The sequence below is a fragment of the Equus quagga genome, chromosome 7, assembly GCF_021613505.1.
Source record: "Equus quagga isolate Etosha38 chromosome 7, UCLA_HA_Equagga_1.0, whole genome shotgun sequence".
NCBI classification, from domain to species: Eukaryota; Metazoa; Chordata; class Mammalia; order Perissodactyla; family Equidae; genus Equus; species Equus quagga.
In genome coordinates this window covers 97331676-97353785 of record NC_060273.1, presented here as the reverse complement: position 1 = coordinate 97353785, position 22110 = coordinate 97331676, and positions in this window count along the sequence as shown.

Genomic DNA, 22110 nt, shown 5'->3' with positions numbered 1-22110 from the left:
CTAGGTTCCAACCCAAGGTGTGGTTAATTTCGAAACCCATTTTTAAACTTCACACATTAAAAGATGTAGAGCATCAAAAAATACAATGCCTCCTTCAGCCGTTCAAGTAAATTAATGTGACTTGGGAGGGTGTAATACAATGGAAAATAGTAGACCATCTAGTCAACTTGATCCTTACTTCTCAGATTGTAAGGTGCACAGTTACCTGGGGGATCTTGTTGAGATTTCAGATTCTGATTCAGTAGTTCTGGGATGAGGTCTGAGATTCTGCATTTTTGACAAGCCCCCAGGTGTAGCCAATCTGGTGGTCTAAGGATCACAATTTGAAAGCAAAGAACTTTTAAGCACATTGCTGTGGCCAAATGGAAGTCAGCTGCTCTGCACAGCCAAGTAGCCCTGACAGTCAACCAGAAGGCTCTGGGGTAGACAAACCGGCAGTGGCAAGGGGTCTTTATGATCTTTCCTCATTTTTTTTTTTTAAATTAACATCATCATGGCCTAAAATTAGTTATTTACTTAAATCCACTCACTTCACTGATGACAGAGTTCAGAGTAGAAACCAAGCATCCAGGCTCTGAGTTCAATGATGTTCAACTACCACACTTTGCTGCCTATGTTACTTGTGAAGTTGTAATAGTTTCTTGATTGGCTTCTCTGATTGATTTACACCAGATATGTCTTTACAACTTTCTCTTTTTGTTAAAAGTGGAATGCAAGGGGTGTGTGTGTGTGTGCATGCATGTGTAAAATCCTGTAATTGGGTTTCCTGTTACTTTGGTTCTGGTCTAACAGGGCTTTCTATTCTAAGGCCAAACCATCTTTTAAAATCTACCTTGGGTATTTGAATACTCAAGCCACGGCCAGTTTAGTAAGCATTATTTTTTGCTTCTAAAATTAATTACAGAATCACTTTGCAGCATTCGGGAAAATCCTTTGCTCATTCATTCAGCAAACCTTTATTGAGCATCTACTGTGTATGCCAGGCACTCTGCTAGGTGCTGAGAATAGAGCTGTAAATAAAATGGTTTCTCCCCTCAAGATGCTTCTAGAAGGAGAGAATGATATTAGTTATGTGTATTTGTTTTCTAGTGCTGTGTGATAAATTACCACAAATTTAGTAGGTTAAAACAACATCCATTTACTATCTCAGAGTTCTGTAGTGAGAAGCCCAGGTGGGCTCAACTTCTTAGTACTGGGCAAACAAAAAGCTAAGGTGTCCTATTTTAACAAATATTCTAGACATAATCATAAAATGAGAGCCTCACACAGCATTCCTTCTCGTCTTGTATAAAATGGTCCTACATTCCTCCCTGATGGATGTCTGTGCTTCATTCTGTGTAACTTACTTTCAGGAATTCTGGTCTTTCTAACGTGGAAAGATAGCAATCAGATTACATCATATAAAAAGTTCTATATCTACCACCATTATGCTTTCTGACTTTTTAAACTAAAACAATGATTTGAATAGAACAAACGCTAAGAAGGTTTATTTTAAATATGGAGTATGAGATTTCACACCCATTCTCTACCCTTTCCCTCCCTTTTCCTGTTCTGGTGTGATTTATCAATGCTATCTTTGTGAAGCGGGAGAGCGCTACACAAGGGGCTTGTTGAAAAATGCTATTTTTGATTTGCTAAATTCTATAGGAATATAGCCTGAAGGCAACCCACTAAAGAAAAACATCTGATGCTGTTCCATTTCTCACTTCTGCCAGGGTTCTGGAATAACAGGGCCTATTAGGGACACCGACACAGATGTGCTAGTGTTGGTAACATTTTTAGCCAGTATCTTAGTTTCTTCTTTTGCGTCCCTCTAAAGGTAAATATAATGGGTATTTAGCAGTCACTTTCAGTCTCATTTTTATTCTCATACTTTACGAGTTGTAAGCTTATAGTCTGTATGGGTATCAAGCTGCCCATCAGAAGCCTTGAAAAATTATGACAGATATCGACACATTTCCTTATGAGGTCCACAGAGGGCAGAGTAAACGTCCCAACAACCCTTTAGTGTATAGCAATGGAAGAGCAGAGTCAATAACTTCCATTGTTCACACAGGGAACCATTGGAAGAATTGTTTTGCTTGTGAAAGAGAACCCACATACAAGAGATTAAACAGTAGCACACAAAAATACACACACCCAACTATAGCGTGTAGCTAACAGCTTCACTGTTTTGTGGGAAATAATAGGTTGTATTCAACTTTAACAAAACAGCATTCAAGATTCAAGGCTGTGAGTAGATAATGACCTGCTATGCAGCCTGTGCACTTTGCAAGCATTGTGCAGGTGATAGAAATTCTTAGATTTCCACCTCTCCTTCTTATTGATTATAATCTGTGAAAAATAAAGTTATTTAAAATCAGCTATGCTTTTTCAATGTCTTGAGTGAAGGATCCATTTGAATCAAATACCTGTTCAAATCTCAGGATATTACAAATAAAAAGTCCCAAATTAGAAAGTATTTCCCAAATCAAAAGCATGTGTCCTCACATTTCCAATGTTGTCCACAGTATCTTAAGTTTATAGAAAAATCTGAGAAATAATTTTAATGTGTTCTCGTCACTCTCTAGGATGATACGTTTGTAAGTTAAATAACGAATACAAATAAAGAATTGGCTTAGTAAACACTTGACCTACTCTAAATGATTTCAGAGGAGGTTTTGGATTCATCTATTTCAGAACTGTTCTACCAGAAGTAGCTACATAAATTCATACCATTAATTCCGTGAAAGCCATAAATGATTGTGGGTTAGTTCAGGCATTTGAATACTAATATAAACTCTTTTGTACTGCAAAAAAATAAAAATAAAAACAGAACCAAAAACCTACCAGCAAAATTACAAAACATTAGAAAGAAGAAAATAGTCAACCATACCACCACTACCTTAGTTCAAAATAATTTTTAATTCATTTGTATTAGCTATCCGTGTATTGATATATTTTAAATAGTTGCATTCATAATGCACTTATGTTTGTTCTGACTTTTGTTTTCATTTAACATCATATAATGAACATTGTTACTCGCTGGCCCGTGGGCTTCACAGTTACCATGCAAGTTTTGCAAAGCAATCAGTTTGCTTGAGCATGCCTATTTCTTTCCTAATTGCCTTATTATTGGGGTATTCATATGTTTCTAACAAGAAAATTATTGAAAAGGCCACAGTGAACATATCCCCCTTATATTATTTAAAATATACATTTAATACAGTTTATTTGAAAATCACACTTTTTAAAGAACACTGGTCTTTCATAAAGAATTCAAACAGCTCAAGGAAGTATATAAAAAATAAAGGAAATAAGCAACAAAGCATAGGAATAAAACAACCCTATGCTACCATTCAAAACTAACCATACTTTATCTTATAAAACCTTAATGCCAGACATCATCGTTTTTTGTATACATGCATAATATAAATAGAAAAGCAAGTATAGAGTTTTTTATTTTTATAATATTGGATTATAATTTGATTATATTGTAATCTAATATTACATCTAATTTATAATAAAATCATTACGTTTAGTCTTTCCTATTTTAAATATTAAAAAAAAAGAGAAATCAAAGAATTACTGTATTTCCAATAAGTATTTACCACAGGATTTTATTTTCTAAAAGATCATTCTAACTAAAAGAAAGAGACTGTGAAAGCAACGCTGAAATTAGAATATGCAGTTTGTTCAATTCTACACTTTAGGCAATTCTGATTGATTCCTTGCTGAGCAAAATGTAAATATTAGAACCCAAAACTACCTCCCCAGTTCCTTCTTTCATCTTATTTTGCTAATTTTATTTTTATTTTTACATTGTCAATATTTACATTTTGCTGTTAACCAGAATTCATATAATATTTAGTATTTCTTTTTTATTTTATTTTATTGAGGCCATATTGGTTCGTAACATTATATAAATTTCAAGTGTCTATATTTTGACTCCTATATAGACTGAAATGTGTTCACCACTAAAAGTCTAGTTTCCATCTGTCACCATACACATGTGCCCCCTTACCCCTTTTGCCCTCCCCTCATCTACTTCTCCTTTGGTAACCGTTAATCTCTTCTCCGTATCTATGTGTTTATTTGTTTGTTTGTCTTCCACATATGATTGAAGTCATATGGTAATTGTCTTTCTCTTTCCCTGACTTATTTCACTTAACCTAATACCCTCAAGTTCCATCCATGTTGTTGCAAGCGGCAGGATTTCATCTTTTTTTTTTATGGCTGAGGTAGTATTCCATTGTATATACTTACCACATCTTCTTTATCCATTCATCCATTGATGGGCACTTAGATTGCTTCCAAGTCTTGACTTTTATGAATGATGCTGTCACTCTTTATAGATGACATGATTCCATATATAGAAAGAGCCCACCAAGAAACTATTAGAAATAATAAATGAATTTAGTGAAGTTTCAGGGTACAAAATCAAGATACAAAAATCAATTGCATTTCTACACACCATCTACGAACTAGCAGAAAGAGAAATCGAGAATACAATTCCATTTACAATTGCAACAAAAAGAACAAAATACCTAGGAATAAATTTAACCAAGGAGGTGAAAGACCTATACACTGAAAACTATAAGACATTATCAAAGAAATTGAAGAAGACATAAAGAAATAGAAAGACATTCCCTGCTCACGAATTGGAAGAATTAGCGTAGTTAAAACGTCCATATTGCCTAAACCAATCTACAGATTCAATGCAATCCCAATCAGAATTCCAACTACATTTTTCACAGAAATAGAACAAAGAATCCAAAATTTATGTAGAACAACAAATGACTCTGGCTTTTTAGGATTTGTATTAGTTCCATGTTTAAAAATATTCAAATCTCACCACTAAAACTTTCAATGTTCTTTTTTCAATCTTGAGTCATTAATTGGATTTAGTTTTCAAATAGGCATTCTAGGAATGATTCAAGGTTATAAATATTTGAGGTTTTCTGCTTGTTGCTGCTGTATTTGAACAACATGTTGACTGGGTATAATTATCGTGGATGCTAAGATGATTCCCACTGTATTCTGTCACTGATGGTTGCTTTGTAGAAATTTGAGACGTCCTAATTTCTACCCTTTTTCAATGCTTTATATTTCCTATTTAGATGCCTAGAAATGTATCCCACATTTATGTATGCATATGTACAAAATGAGATATATTCCAGATTATTAATCATCTGGTTTGTCATAAGAAAACGTTGAAAATGTCTCGAATGTTCACTGTAGGAGCTGGTTATAATTTATACACTTGCATGTGCAATAGAATACTATGTGGCCAGCAAAAGATTGAAGCAGCTATTTGTATTGATGTGAAAAGATTTTTGAAAAACGTGGTTAAATGAAAAAAATGCAGGTTAGTACATAGTCTATGCTTCCTTTTTGTAAGAAAGGGAAAAAATAAAAATGTGGGTGTTTTGGTTTGTTTGTTTTTTTAAAAAAAATATGTGTTCTTATTTGTGTGTATTTGAATACAGAAACTCTGGAAGAATTCTTAAGAAATTAAGGAAAGAGATTACACGTAATGGAGATGGGTAGTGAGCAGATGGCTGCAGGGGTGAGAATCAGACATTTTATTGTGCACCATTTTATACTTTGATATTTGGATCATATAAAAACAAAATAATAAAAAACAACGATAAATTAAAAAGCCGTATTCATTAGACAGAAATTGAAATTTGATTTGGTTCTCAATATTTTAAAGCTGGATCTGTGTGCTGGTTCATATGCAGATTTATTTATGATAATAGTTCTATGGAAATACCATCTATTTTAATAGCTATTTAGCAAGCAAGAAACTCAGCTCAATATTCTTCACTCCCCCACTCTCTCTTCAAATGTGCTGCTTCTTTTTTTCTTTCTTTTTAACCCTCATGGTCTTGGGAGTCAAATGGGAGTTATTTACATTCTGTGAGGAAATACTAAATAAAGAATCAGTTCCCTTCTGACTTTTGCAGACTCCCTCAACATTTCCAACAAATATTCATTGTTGATATGTCTCTAGTCATGTTAACCACAAGCAAAATGGATTAGGTGTAGCTATCATAAAACAAAATTAGCCCCGTGACTACCAACAGGTGCTTTTTCAATATTGTTCATGGTCTTTAATTTGGGAGAAAAATGGCTTCATTGATCTTAGGTCTATGAAACCTCTATTATTCCAAATTAAAAGTAGCCATACTGAAGTGTTTTTCCTGCTATCTTTGTCTGTCAGATTGCCATTTTTTTCTATAAAGTAATTTAAAAAATTTCATATAGAGTGAACATCTAATATGGCCTGGGCACAATAAATGAACCAAACAAGCACAAGACATGATCTTTGCTTTCAAGGATTGTACTATGAATTTAGGATCTAAAATTTAACGACCCCAAATGATTATACAAATATTTATATCACTTCAGAAATGGTATCATATCATTATTCCAAGCAATTCTAATGTTTTTCTCAAAAATATAATATTTTCATATTTAATGATTTATTTTTACTGTCTTTCTCCTTTTTTTATACATAATATTTCTAAAATAATTGAGCGTGTTAAAATTGGACAAAATTCCCTCCTTTTGCTCCAGGAATGAACTTCATTATCATTTTCTTCACTAAGATTCATTGTCAACTCTATGTGATTAGTGACCAGAGACACTAATCTCACAGGTTGGCCTGGAAACAGAGGGAAGTTTGGTGATAGAAACGGATTAGAAATTCTTAGAATAATCCACATGAGATAGGATGGACTTATATGGCATTAGTGGCAGTGAGAACAGAAATGAAAGGAGAGTTGAGAATGCTATTTCAGGAACAGAATCTGTAGGGTGTGGGGCTGGATTGGGGCTGGGGGGCAGTGAAATCGTTGAGAAAGGAGAAGGTAGCACCTTAGGATCAGGAGGAAATGAAAGAGGGAGAAAATAAAATTGTCTCGAACTTGTTTTTAAGCTTTTTGAGGACAAAGGCCATGGATTAGTCATTCATTTGTTCTTTCAACAAATATTCAAACAAATTTATAAGAATTTACTCGATGCCACAGACTGAACTAGGTGCTAGTAAGATAAAAAATTAGAAGGCACAATTCCTATTTTTAAACGTCTCCTAGTCTAATAGAGTGATGAGGATATCAGGAAATAATTACTATAAAATTATAATAAAATAACACAAACATCATAACAGAGAAATGATAGCGCCACTTCCCCCCATTTCTCATATGGTTCCACATTTAGGTGCTAAACAAATGTTTGTAAGTTATTGTTTGCTGTTTTCTTCCTTTGGAGCAGTGAATGAGGACATTGCTAGATCTGATCACCAAGAAGTTACTGATAAGATCTCAACCATCCCCAAGTGGTGACAGGCAAGGAGGTAATGTGCCATTTATTAGTGTTCAGAATAATACTTATTCCTTTCTCTTCCTCTGACTTGACAACAAGAGCATTGTTTAAAATCCCAAATCACAGGAAACGGCTTTATTTTTTTCAAGTAAAAATCAATTATTTTAAATAATTTCTTTATAGGTGAACAAGTACAGGCTCTTTCACAACCACAAGCTCCCTCCATCACTAACTAGATTTGAATGATTGTCAAGTGTTCCATCCTCCTCTAAAGTAAACTGGCTGGTAGAAGATGCTCACCCCATAGTCCCTGCTTGAAATAGGAGCAGTTCTCCAGTCCTGACTCCATCAGTGCCCAAAAGCTGAAACGGCAGAAGTGCCCTTTACTTTTGCATTATATCATGATAGTTAATAATATTGACCATAAAATGATGTAGTCAGCTTGAAATCTAGTCCCTGAATCCTTGGCCTGCTGAAGCCAGTTACCCCAGGTGACTAAAAAGCTGTGTGAGTGTGCTACCTTTATTTGCTCTGCATTCTGGTCGTTAGTTTTACTGAGTGGACTCTTGACACCTGATAGAGCAGAATGAGAATGGAACAGTGCTAGAACTTTGCTCTAAAGAATGCTTTTTTCCCTTAATGACAGCTAGAAGAGAAGAAAGTATAGCAATTTTTCCTTCATAGTGGAAGTGAAATGAGAACTCGTACTTTGGGATAGATATGGGATAGAGGCAAGGGGTAACTACACTGCCTCCAGCATCTCAATCACTTGCTGTTTGCAGCTTCTAGGTTCTGCTAATGACCAGTGCGCCTCAACCAGGATCAAGTCCCAGCGTGTTAGCAGACTTCATTGATTTCTGGGACATCAGTCAAAGCACAACTGAACTCTCCAAGGAGAAACAGCTGGGTTTTACAGCTGGAAATGTCATGTGGAGGTCTATTACTGATTCTACATCCTGCATAATCCCATCAGGGACCTGAAAGGGAACAGACTGATAGGATTTTAGAACATTAAGATCCAGCAGAAATTGCCAGACCATTTTGTGTTCTCATAACAATAGCAGAGGGTCTGTGAGCCACTTTACTACTTCAAAAAGACTGATAAAAGTTGTATCTGAACTATGAATAAACTCCTCCCCTCCAAAGCATCAAGTTGCATTGGTTTGGGTTAGGCTTGTTGAGGTGACAGAGCTTTAGGTCATCAAAGCTCTCAGTAGCAGTCATGTCTTTGATAAAGAGCAGGAAACAAACAAGTTATTACTGAAATGTGGTTGGCAAAATCCTTTAAAGCATGGGGGCTTTGGGAGAAAATAAATAATAAAAGTTGTTTGGAGGTAGAAAATTAGGAAATATGTATCTAGAATTGCACTGATCAATATGGTAGCGATGAGGTACATGTAGCTATCTAAATTTAAATTAAGATTAATGAATTAAAAACTCAGTTCTTCACTCACACTAGCCACATTCCAAGTGCTTGGTGACCACATCTGGCTAGTGTGATGGTATTGGACAGCATTGACATAGAATACTTCAGAAATTTTATTGGACAGCACTGAAGATCAACACTTTTGTATAGACTAGAGTTTCTTAAAACATAAGAAATACATATATCCTTTTTTCTCTGTCTATATTTTGAATTGTAAAAGTAATACTGTATGGGATGATGAAAACTAAAACAGTACTAACTGGTACAATAGAAAGTAAATCTTCTTGCCTATTTTGTCAGTCCTCTTCCATCATCATTTGTCTGTAACACCTCTGGTGAGGCTGGCTACCTCGACAATTCTAAATAATCTACTTGTACATTTATTTCTTGGTTTATCAAATTCAAATAGTAGTTATAGACTTTCTGACATGTAATATTACACATTTTTTCACTCTTAACACCCCTCCCAAATTACTTTGTCAGCTCCATTTTTAAATATTTACTTTTACTGGTTACCATCATGAACATACATAATGTGAACATTATGGTTATCGTTATGAATGTAACATAATATTCTAATGTAATAATAATTTTGATTACTCAAGATTATCTCACCTTAACTACTATTATTTAAGATGAGAAAATATGTACCACTCCGTTTCTCTCCACCTTTCTTTCTTCAATATCTTGCAAACTTAATATATGATATTATTTTAGGGGCTGGCCCCGTGGCCGAGTGGTTAAGTTCGCACGCTCCGCTGCAGGCGGCCCAGTGTTTCGTTGGTTCGAATCCTGGGCGCGGACATGGCGCTGCTCATCAGACCACGCTGAGGCAGCATCCCACATGCCACAACTAGAAGAACCCACAATGAAGAATACACAACTATGTACCGGGGGGCTTTGGGGAGAAAAAGGAAAAAATAAAATCTTTAAAAAAAAATATATATATGATATTATTTTAGATAATCTATATTTGTAACACACACACACACACACAAATTATTCTTCCAAGCTTTGTCTATAGCTTGAGTCTAAAAATGAAGACAAGAATCAATACTTAAAAAAATCATCATATAAATATTGTTAATTATAGAATCAAGCAGTGTGAATAATTTCAAGTGATGGATACATATTCCTTTGCCATTGACCCGTTCCTATGAATGGAAAATATGATTAACATAAATTTATAGGAGAATATGACCTCTTAACCATACTCTATGTAATTCTAGATAATCTATGTCTCTCTATTCTAAATTGAGATATTATTTATTGTGTGGTGCACAGCTCACATCCTGAGATTACTGTTTTTTTCATTCTTGAGGCGTCTATTTTACTTTTTAAACCCATTCCATGTCTTCCTCTTCCTTGGATTCCTTTTTCATTTTGCTACAAAACATTCTCATGAAACTTTTCAGGAAAGGTTTTTGGGTATTAAGTTTTTGAGTCCTTGTATGTCTAATACTTTTTTTCCTTCCTACTTGATTAAATATTAGGATGAAAAAGGAATTCTAGATTCAAATCATTTTGATTAGAATTTAATATTTTGGTTGTGTTTTCTTCCAATATCCAACCTTGCTTGTGCCTGGCCCTCTAAGTTTAAAACCCCCATGCATCTCTTTCTCTACAGCTCAGGTAATGTTCAAGCTTTAGCACTTTCTTATTTGGCAAACCTTATCAGTTGGCAATTAGCATAGTTGTAGATGTAATGAGGGCAGACCAAAGAGGTGATGTTCTTTTTATTCCCTTCTGGTAAATTATCTTGTTATGACAGTAATGGGTCCTGAAAGCAATGCAGGATATGGCAATTGCTTAACTTACTGAGAAACTCAATTGGCTCCTTACAAGTGATTTGATATCTTTGGTCTTTGTTGTGCATTTCCTTGCTCTCTGCACATAGAATTCCATGAAACATATGGTGCATAAAATATTTCAGTTTCAGCAGTAGGAGAGGAAATGCTTCCTTCCCCAGTTCCCTGCAATGAAAGCTTCTCTCTAGTCAGGGAAAGATGGGCATTGATAAATGCACCTGCTGGGAATGAATTGTAACAATAAACCCGTCGTGGTAATCAGAGTTATGAGATTTACGACATAAGAAATTAATCTGGTTTATTCTGTTATTTGAGTCAAGACTATACCATAGCATTTTAGGAAGCTATCTTTTGGATATACCTAAGGATTCTAAATGAAAGAAACCAAATGGTTTCTATTGATAGGTCATTTTTTTTAGCCTGAATATGTTTCTATATTTTAGCATTCTTTGTAAGGGCATGAATAATAAAAATCTGGGCAAATGGAACTTTTCCCAATTATATGTATTGAAAAATTCACAGTTGGCCAGAGAAAATGAGTATTTAATATTTCGTTGCTGGGAGTAATTTAAAAAGAGAAAGTCAAATAGATTGATTTTTGGTTAGTATGTGTGTGGGCTACTAAAGGGGAAAAATGGAAGAAATATTGATGGCATTCAGTGAAAAAAACTGAAGTAGAAAGTCAGAAAACCAAAACGGAATATGTAGAAATAAATGTTAATGGTTTGAATGATAAGCAGGCTCTTGTGCATTCAGTAATCTTTATTCATAGAAAATTGAGAAACTCTACAACTTTTATATACGTATGTATAGATATGTGATGGTTACAATTTATAGTCTACCATACTATAGGAATGAGAAGTAAAAGATACTGATTATGAAATACATTACGTTAGTACCATACTTTTGGTCTAAATTTTTCAAGACATTTATTTTCTTCCTATGGCAAGCTTGTTAGCCAAGGCAGGGTACAATTATGACTTTTAAAAGAGGTTAATTGACTTGCCCAAGGTTAAATAACTTGTCAGTGGAAACACTGGTGCTAGAATCCATATTATTTGCTCCCAATTTACTCTTTTAATATAATTGTTGTTGTTGCTACCCCAATCCCACCCTAGTAAGGAGAGAGAGAAAAATAATGAACTCACACTCACATGAAATAATAACACAACAATTTACTGCTCAGCTTTGTGACAGTGACAATAGACTATAGGAGTGATGGCACTAATTCTCTAGTTAGAGTGAGCTTCATAGAAAGCAGAGGACTTGTGCTGGAATTTACAGGTCATCTCCAAGCCCATTTACCCATCATTATGACTTCTGGGGCTAGAACAAAGTATACCACATCTGTGAGCCTTTTACATGGATTGACTTAGAAGCTTTTTTACTGGGATAGCTTTAAACAAATTTTTTTTCGAGTACGAAATTTTCAGAATTAAGTTCCTCTTACCAATCACTAAAGTATAAATTAGTAATAAAGCAAATTAATCACAGAGCTACTCAATATACAGGAAGAAATCTTCATTATCTTCATCTTCACAATAATTTTTTAAAGGAGACATAGAAGAAGCATATATGAAAAAGGAAACAATTTATAAACTAAACTACATTTTAATTGGAAAATGTATAATCAAGAGACATATTAAAAAGAAAAAAGACTACTGATTCAGGGAACGTATTTGCTACAGGTATAAATGACATATATATATATGTTATATATATCCATGGGTATAAATTAGTATCAAGAATTTCTGCAAATTAGAAAAACAATAACAACAACATTTTAACCTAGTATAGAAAAATGGGCAAAAGATTTAAGCCTGAATGGCTATGATCATGGTAAAATATCTTTAACTTTGCTAGTAATTCTGGAAATTAAAATGAAAACTGTATCATTGTTTTTTATATCATATTGGCAAAAAATATTACAATACAACATATTGAAGGGGCCATTGGGAAACAGGAACTCTTCATAACTGTTGGAAGTTCTCTAAATTGTTACAGCTACTGAGAAAAAAATTGGGGAAAATATACTGAAATTGAAAATGCACACACCTCATGACCTAGCATTGCCATTCCTAAGGATATTCTCCAAAGAAGCATCCATATATTTGTATGAGGGGACATTTGCACAGAGCTACATTGTAGTATTATTTGTAATAGAGAAAACTTGGAAAACACACAAATATCCTTCAGCAAACAAAATAATAAATTATGGTATATTCTTTAAGTGGGATCCTATATACAGCAGTTAAAATGAGTGTTCTAGAAGAGATCTATAATATTCAACCTAGATTTCCAAAACATAAAGTAGAAGGAAACAAGTGAGGTACATTTTATGTATAGTCTGATATCATTTGTAAATTTTACAAAACAAATGAAATAAGTTTGTATAATGTTTCTGGATACTTATTCAGGTAGTGAAAGTATAAAAATATGTACTAGTTATTTACATTACTTATAATGATGTTTTGGGGGAAAAGAAGATTACAGGAGATTTCAGATTGGTCTATAATATCTTATTCCTCACCCTCCTCTTCACCCCCAAAAACCCATCAAACAGCTAATATTTTGTCTTAATATTACTTTTTTTGAGTAGGGATTCCTTGAGTATTTTTAATTAAAAAAAAAAGGGAAATTTGTTTTACATTGGACGGAAGGGCAAGCCTCAGATTGCGGAACAGTCAGCCCTCTCCAACCTAACAATCTGAGGGTCCCAGTGGATAACACTCCCTCTAGCAGAACCTGGTAGCACTACTTGGCAGTTATTCCTACTGGAAACAGGGCATGAGGAAGGTGTATCTCTGAATCTGCACCCTCGATTACACCTGGATTGCTCCTAAGACTACTTCTGCGTTGCTATTCTGTTGTAGAGAGGATGTCCTTTTGATCTCTTTATCTTATTTTAAGTCCCTTCTTCTTCATCACAGTTCAGCATTATATTAAAACCTGCCATTTTCTCTTGGCAGTCCCCAAACTGTAGCATCTAAGGGGCTAGACAAATGTGCCAAGTTTTGCTTTCTATTTCCATCTGTAGACTATGGTCCCTTCTAACACCAGGCTAAAATTTAAGCTTTGCTTAGCTTTCTGCCTACACGTATGCACTAAATACTAAACATGACCATGGCGCTAAGCAAACTATGTTTTATAACAAGTCAGAATTGCATGGGATTCACTTGTGGACTCTGGAGTTAGACTGTTTGGCTCAATCCCTAACAAACTGGGACACTTCAAGCAAGTTACTTAATCACTTTAAACCTCAATTACCTCATCTATAAAATGGGGATCATAATAGTAACTACCTCAAAAGGTTGTTGTGAGATTGAATGAGTTGTTAGGCATTTAGTGGTGTCCTGGGGGCATGGTATGCATCCAGTAGATGTTAATTATGATTTGTTGGAAGGCATGGGGGATTCTAGCATGGGATGGTATGTTATTGACTGTATTCATGCTTGTAGTACTCGGTTAGTCATTCATTCATTGCAACTAAATCACCAGAACACGTTCACACTATGCAGCTCTGATACTGACAAATGAACTAGGAATACTTTGACACATTAGAGAGATGAATACCCAGGAACAAATGATGTCGTGCAATTAAAACAACAAATTCCATGCAAATGAGTTTCTTCAAAAAAATTCAAAAGCCTAATCATTTTGATTATTTTTTAATAGCAATGTGAAGTTCTGCATTTATCGCCTGATGGAACTCCTGAAATGCATTGTGCAACTCAAAAGGAGCCTAGGTTTCTGAATAGGACACTATAAACCTGATTTCAACAGATTGAAAACAAGATGTGACAAGCAGTTTGACACTGGCCCTCCACTAATTTCCGCTATTTGTAAAGAGGCACATCTGAATGGAAATAGCTCTGCAGAATGGATTGGTATGGTTGGGGCCATGTCAGTCCACACATAAAACCGCAGTACAGGGGAAAATAAGCAGCCATTGATTTCCTGTGAAAGCCCCCCCCCCCCGAGTCTGGGGAAAGCAGCCAATACGGGGCACCAGCTGCTCCCTGCTGGAAGTCCTTTGTGGAGGGGCTTGAGGAGCCAGAGAAAGCTAGAGAAAGCTGATGGATATAAAAAGGAAAAAAAAAGAAAACCCACACACCAGAACTCAGGATAGAAGAGGTGGGGATGATTGCCTGAGCCATGCTTCATTCCTCAAACTAAGCAGGCTTCTTTCTCAGAAAATGGAGTGGGTGGGAGGGAGGCTTCAACAGACCCTACCTTTATTTATGCAACACGTTGGGAACAGTTCCAATGGGAATTTCTCATGCTCTTTCACGTTCCCTGCCTTCTGTTGGGGGTGAGTTCTTGTTTTCTTTAAACTGCTCTGATCTAATAAGTATTTGCCTCAAAACCGGAACAAATACTCAGTGTGATTGCCAGTCCTCATTTACATAATTGTATTATGACAACAATTTTAGGAGGATAATAAATGAGGAATATTTTGATGTTTGCTGGCTGTGATGCAAAAAAATACTCCCAGATTCCTTTCTGAGCACCTCCATGACAATTTTGCTGAGCAAATGAGACTAAAACTCTCTTTTGAGATTGGGCAGTGGGCAAGCATTCTTTGTTTCCAATTCCGACGCTGCAAGCAGTGTCTTACAGTGGAATCAAGTATTCATAAAGGTGTTCCAAGAAAGCACTGAACAATAAGTTTCAGATGTCCTCTAAAGTTTGAAATATTTGGCAGCATTTCTTCTTTATTAATGTTAGCTGTGAGCACTGCTACAGGGAGACGTTGGCCAGGATTAAAAAACATTTTTTTCCAAAGAAGTTTGGTTACCTTCCTAGAGAGTCATTGGGAAAATATGGATTATTCCAGGGGATGGAATTGTCCTTTGGTATAAATAGCAAGCCATTAGAGAAAAATAGATTTTTAAAAATAAAAAATAAGACATAGCAAGAATATCTGAGACTTGTTGAATTTTGCTTTCTATTTTTTTTTTTTTTTTTTTGAGGAAGATGAGCCCTGAGCTAACTACTGCCAATCCTCCTCTTTTTGCTGAGGAAGACTGCCTTGAGCTAACATCTGTGCCCATCTTCCTCCACTTTATATGTGGGACACCTACCACAGCATGGGGTTTTTGCCAAGCAGTGCCATGTCTGCACCTGGGATCCGAACCAGCGAACTCCAGGCCACCTAGAAGTGGAGCGTGTGCACTTAACGGCTGCACCACTGGGCCGGCCCCGCTATCTTTCTATTTTTAAGGGTATGCAAATAACTTAAATTATTTGACTACTAAATTTAAGGAAGTTATTTACCTGTAGCTTAAACACAGAATCTGTCAGACATAGGGATATACTTAAAGCAATTTTTAAATTATAATATAAATTTATTTGTTTGTATCTTACTGATCATGAATGTTATTTCTATTGGAAAAAAAGGGCTAAAATTTAAAATTTTACTTAAAACATAAAAACAGTTTGCTAAGCAACTTACTAGTAAGAACAAATTTGCAGGCAAATATACAATATACAATGTTTCTAGGACTCAGGGTCAATGAATCATCTATATCTAACATATTAATGATAAGTGATTTATTCATTTTCTTTAAGAGACCTGCCACATCTCCATATGGCAACTATTTTATTGTGTATTTACTGAGTAGTAAGGCCATTTCACTAAAAACATTTCATAATTTAAATGTTTCACTAAACTGTTTTGGTTTTCTTACTAATTCATGCAAATAAGTGAATATCTGTGTGGAAATCTCACAGTCACTTTCACATGCTTCACTTTTGATTCCATTCCACATATATCCTTCTTTCTACAACTTCCTTCCGCGACCCTTATTCTCCTTAGTGCAGAGACATGACACGCCTGCAGGTGCTCCAGGAGCCCGGCCTTTTCTTCCACCACGAGTTCTGCCAAGACTGAGCTAAGCTAGCTGCATCATTGATGATGCAGGGAAGCATTGATTGACCTCTGTGGAATGAATAAATACAGCCTGCTTGTAGGTCCTGTGTCCAGAATGTGGATATTGTCAGAAAGGAGGTTTCAGAGATTAGCTGGTGGCTCTGAATCCTAGAGAACACAGGTCTTGGCCTATAACCAGAGACTACCTCTAAACAAATTATACTTCAACCTTTAAATAAAATTGTCACCATTTTATAGTTCCTGAATCACCAGAGTAAAGGGATGCAAAGTCTTTTGATTCTCACATTTCAAATTCTCTTTGTTTGCACTTAACGGATGCTTTTAGCCTGTGAGATATATAGGCTATTTGGAAATCCTGATTCCAAACTGGTCAAGGATCTCCAATGAGTTCCAGAGAGCTGAACTGTGTGAGGTTTGGTTCTTGCAACCACAACACAAAATTGAGCAGTTCCCACACCCAAGTCAGATAGACAATAAAGGAAAGTCAAAAGTATAGTAGTACTATCCAAGAGCCAACATCCTCCATAATAGTCAGAAAAACTATACATTTATCCTAGAAATATTTATCCAAAAAGCAGTATTTTTCTCTCTGTTTTTATTGTTTTTTTATTGCAGTGACATTGGATTATAACATTACATAACTTTCAGGTGTACATCGTAATATATTCAAATTTTGGGTAGATTGCATCATGTTCACCACCCAAAGACTGATTACAATCCATCACGACACACATGTGCCTAATCACCCCTTCTGCCCACCTCCCTGCCTGCTTCCCCTCTGGTAACCACTAATCCAATCTCCATTGCTATGTGTTTGTCTGTCATTGTTTTTATCTTCTACTTATGAGTGAGATCATGTGGTATTTGACTTTCTCCCTCTGACTTATTTCACTTATCATAATACTCTCAAGTTCCATCCATTTTGTCACAAATGATCATATTTCATCATTTCTTATGGCTGAGTAGTATTCCATTGCATATATAACACATCTTCTTAATCCATTCGTCCCTTGATGGGCACCTAGGTTGCTTCCAAGTCTTGGCTATTGTGAATAATGCTGCAATGAACATAGGGGTGCATGTATCTTTATGCATTTGTGTTTTTAAGTTCTTTGGATAAACACCCAGCAGTGGGATAGCTGGATCATATTCTTAGTTTTCTGAAGATACTCCATACTGTTTTCCATAGTGGCTGCACCAGTTTGCACTCCCACCAGCAGTGTACGAGTGTTCCCTTCTCTCCACATCCTCTCCAACACTTATTGTTTCCTATCTTGTCAATTTTAGCCATTCTAACTGGAGTCAGGTGATATCTCATTGTAGTTTTGATTTTCATTTCCCTGATAGTTAATGATGTTGAACATCTTTTTATGTGTCTGTTGGCCATCTGTTTATTTTCTTTGGAGAAATCTCTGTTCAGATATTTTGCTCATTTTTTAATTGGGTTGTTGGGTTTTTTTGTTGTCGAGACATATGAGTTCTTTGTATATTTTGGGTATTAACCCCTTATCTGATATATGGTTTGCAAATACCTTCTCCCAATGGTTAGGTCGACTTTTCATTTTGTTGATGGTTTCCTTTGCTGTGCAGAAGCTTTTCAGTTTCATGTAGTCCCATTAGTTTATTTTTTCTATTGTTTCCCTTTCCCAGTCAGACATAGTATTTGAAAAAATGCTGCTGAGACCAATGTCAATGAGCATACTGCCTGTGTTTTCTTCTAGACATTCCATGGTTTCAGGTCTTACATTCAAGTCTTTAATCCATTTTGAGTTGGTTTTTGCACATGGTGAAAGATAGTGGTCTACCTTCATTCTTTTGCATGTGGCTGTCTAGTTCTCCCAGCACCATTTATTGAAGAGACTCTCCTTTCTCCATTGTGTGCTCTTGTATCCCCTGTCGAAAACTAGCTGTCCATAGATGTGTGGGTTTACTTCTGGGCTCTCAATTCTGTTCCATTGATCTGTGTGTCTGTTTTTGTGCCAGTACCATGCTGTTTTGGTTACTATTGCTTTGTAGTATATTTTGAAATCCGGGAGTGTGATACCTCCAGCTTTGTTTTTTTTCCTCAAGATTCCTTTGGCTATTTGGGATCTTTTGTGGTTCCATATAAATTTTAGGATTCTTTGTTCTATTTCTGTGAAAAATGTTGTTGGAACTTTTATAGGGATTGCATTGAATCTGTAGATTGCTTTAGGAAGTATGGACATTTTAACTATGTTAATTTTTCCAATCCAAGAGCACAGAATATCTTTCAATTTCTTTATGTCTTCAATTTCTTTCAACAAAGTTTTATAGTTTTCAGTGCACAGATTCTTCACCTTTTTGGTTAAGTTTATTCCTAGGTATTTTATTCTTTTTGCTGCAATCATAAATGGGATTTTATTCTTAATTTCTCTTTCTGCTACTTTGTTGTTAGTGTATAGAAATGCAACTGATTTATGTATATTGATTTTGTATCCTGCAACTTGACTGTATTCATTTATTATTCCTAAAAGGTTTTTAGTGGACTCTTTAGGGTTTTCTATATGTAAAATCATGTTGTCTGCAAAGAGTGACAGTTTCACTTCTTCTTTTGCAATTTGGATCCCTTTTGTTTATTTTTCTTGTCTGATTGCTCTGGCTTGGACTTTCAATACTATGTTAAACAAGAGTGGTGAAAGTGGGCGTCCTTGTCTGTTCCTGTTCTTAGAGGGATAGCTTTCAGTTTTTCTCCATTGAGAATGTATTAGCTGTGGGTTTGTCATCTATGGCCTTTATTATGTTGAGATATTTTCCTTTTATACCCATTTTATTTAGAGAAGATAATGTGATTTTTGTTCTTCATTTTGTTAATGTGGTGTATCATGTTGATTGATTTGTGGATGTCAAACCATCCCTTCATGCCTAGAATAAATCCCATGTGATCATCATGTATGATCTTTTTAAATATGTTATTGTATTCAATTTGCTAGTATTTTATTGAGGATTTTTCCATCAATGTTGATCAGTGATATTAGTCTGTAATTTTCTTTTTTTGTGTTGTCCTTGTCTGGTTTTGGTATCAGGACAATGTTGGCTTTGTAGAATGAGTTAGGAAGTTTCTCCTCCTCTTCAAACTTTTGGAAGAGATTAAGAAGCATAGATATTAAGTCTTCTTTCAATGTTTGGTAGAATTCACCAGGGAACCCATCTGGTCCTGGACTTTTATTTTTTGGGATGTTTTTGATTACTGTTTAGATCTCCTTACTAGTGATTGGTCTGTTCAAATTCTCTACCTCTTCTTGGTCCAGTTTTGGAAGGTTGTATGATTCTAAGAATTTATCCATTTCTTCTAGATTATCCAATTTTTTGGTGTATAACTTTTCAAGGTATTCTCTTATAATATTTTGTATTTCTGAGGTGTCTTTGTAATTTCTCTCTTTCATTTCTGATATTATTTATTTGAGCCTTCCCTCTTTTTTTCTTGGTGGGTATTGCTAAAGGCTTGTCAGTTTTCTTTATCTTTTCAAAGAATCAGCTCTTGGTTTCATTGATTTTTTTCTATTCTTTTTAGTCTCTATTTCATTTATTTCTGCTCTGATGTTTATTATTTCCTTTCTTCTGTGATTTTGGGCTTTGTGCTTCTTTTTCCAGTTCTTTTAGGTGCACTGTTAGATTGTTTACTTGGGATTTTCTTGTTTGTTGATGTAGGCCTGAATTGCTACAAACTTCCCTCTTACAACTGCCTTTGCTGTATCCCAAAGATTTTTGGCATGTCATATTTTCACTATCATTTGTCTCCAAGTATTCTTTGATTTCTCCTTTGATTTCTTCATTTACCCAGTCGTTGTTCAGTAGCATTATGTTTAATCTCCACATTTTTGTGGCTTTTCTGGTTTTCTTCCTGAAGTTGATTTCAGTTTCATACCTTTGTGGTTGGAAAAGATGCTTGATATTATTTCAATCTTCTTAAATTTATTGAGACTTGTTTTGTGGCCTAATCTGTGATCAATCCTGGAGAATGTTTCATGTGCATTTGAAAAGAATGTATATTCTGTGGTTTTGGGACGGAATGTTCTGTATATATCTACTAAGTCCATCTGGTCTAATGTGTCCTTTAAGGCCAATATTTCCTTATTGATATTCTGTTTGGATGATCTATCCCTTGGTGTAAGTGGAGTGTTAAAGTCCCCTACTATTATTGTGTTACTGTCTATTTCTCCTCTTATGTCTGTTAATAATTGCTTTATATATTTAGGTGCTCCTATGTTGGATGCATAGATATTTACAAGTTTTATATCCTCTTGTTCGATTGTTCCTTTTATCATTATGTAGTGCCCTTCATTGTCTCTTGTTACAGTTTTTCTTTTAAAGTCTATTTTGTCTGATATAAGTATTGCTACCACCCCAGCTTTCTTTTCTTTGCCTTTTGCTTGGAGTATCTTTTTCCATTCTTTCACTTTCAGTTTGTGAGTGCCTTTAGGTCTGAAGTGTCTCTCTTTTATGCAGCATATATATGGGTCTTATTTTTTATCCAATTGGCCACCCTATGGCATTTGATTGCATCATTTAGTCCATTGACATTTAAAGTAGCTATTGATAACTATGTATTTATTGCCATTTTGTTACTTTTTGTTCTGGGTGTTAGTTGTTCTTCTCTGTTCCTTTCTTCTTCTCTTGCTCTCTTCCTTTGTGGTTTGATGGCTTTCTTTAATAATATGTTTAATTCCTTTCTCCTTACTTATTTTTTTAATTGTTATAGGCTTCTAGTTTTTGATTACCATAAAGTTCATATATAATGTTCTACATATATAACAATCTATATTGAGTTGATGGTGTCTTTAGTTATATCTCTTTCTAAAAGCTCTACTCTTTTACTTGCCTCCTCCCACATTTTATGTTTTTGAAATCATATCTAATCTCTTATTTTGTGTGTGTCTATCCATTACCCTGTCATCATTGAAATAGGTAATTTTAGTACTTTTGTCTTTTACCATTCATATTATCTTCATAGGTGGTTGATCTGCTACCTTTACTGTATTTTTGCCTTTACCAGTGGTGTTATTGCCTGTGTTGTATTTGTTTGTTTGTTTGTTTGTTTGTTTTGATAATTTTCTTATCCCTATTTGGGGCCTTCTCTTTCCCACTTAAATACGTCCCTTCAGCATTTCTTGTAGAACTGTTTTCTTGGTGATAAACTCCTTTAATTTTTGCTTGTCTGGGAAACTCTTTATCTGTCTTTCCACTCTGAATGACAACCTTGCTGGATAGAGTATTCTTGGCTGTAGGTTTTTTCTTTTCAGCACTTTAAATACGTTGTGCCACTCTCTTTTAGCTTGTAGGGTTTTGGCTGAGAAGTCTGCTGGTAGCCTTTGGGCTTTCCTTTGTATATCACTTGTTACCTTTCTCTTGAAGAATTTAGGATTCTCTCTTTATCTCTAATTTTGGACATGTTAATTATAAAGTGTCTCAAGGTGGGCCTCTTTGGGTTTATCTTGTTTGGTATTCTCTATGCTTCCTGTATTTGAATGTCCAATTCCTTCTTTAAGTTAGGAAAGTTTTCAGCTATTATTTCTTCAGATAGATTCTCTGCCCTTTTGTCTATCTTTTCCCCTTTTGGGACACCTATAATATGAATGTTAGTGTGCTTGATATTGTCCCAGAGTTCCCTTAGACTCTTTTCATTCTTTTTAATTCTTGTTTCTTTTATCTGTTCT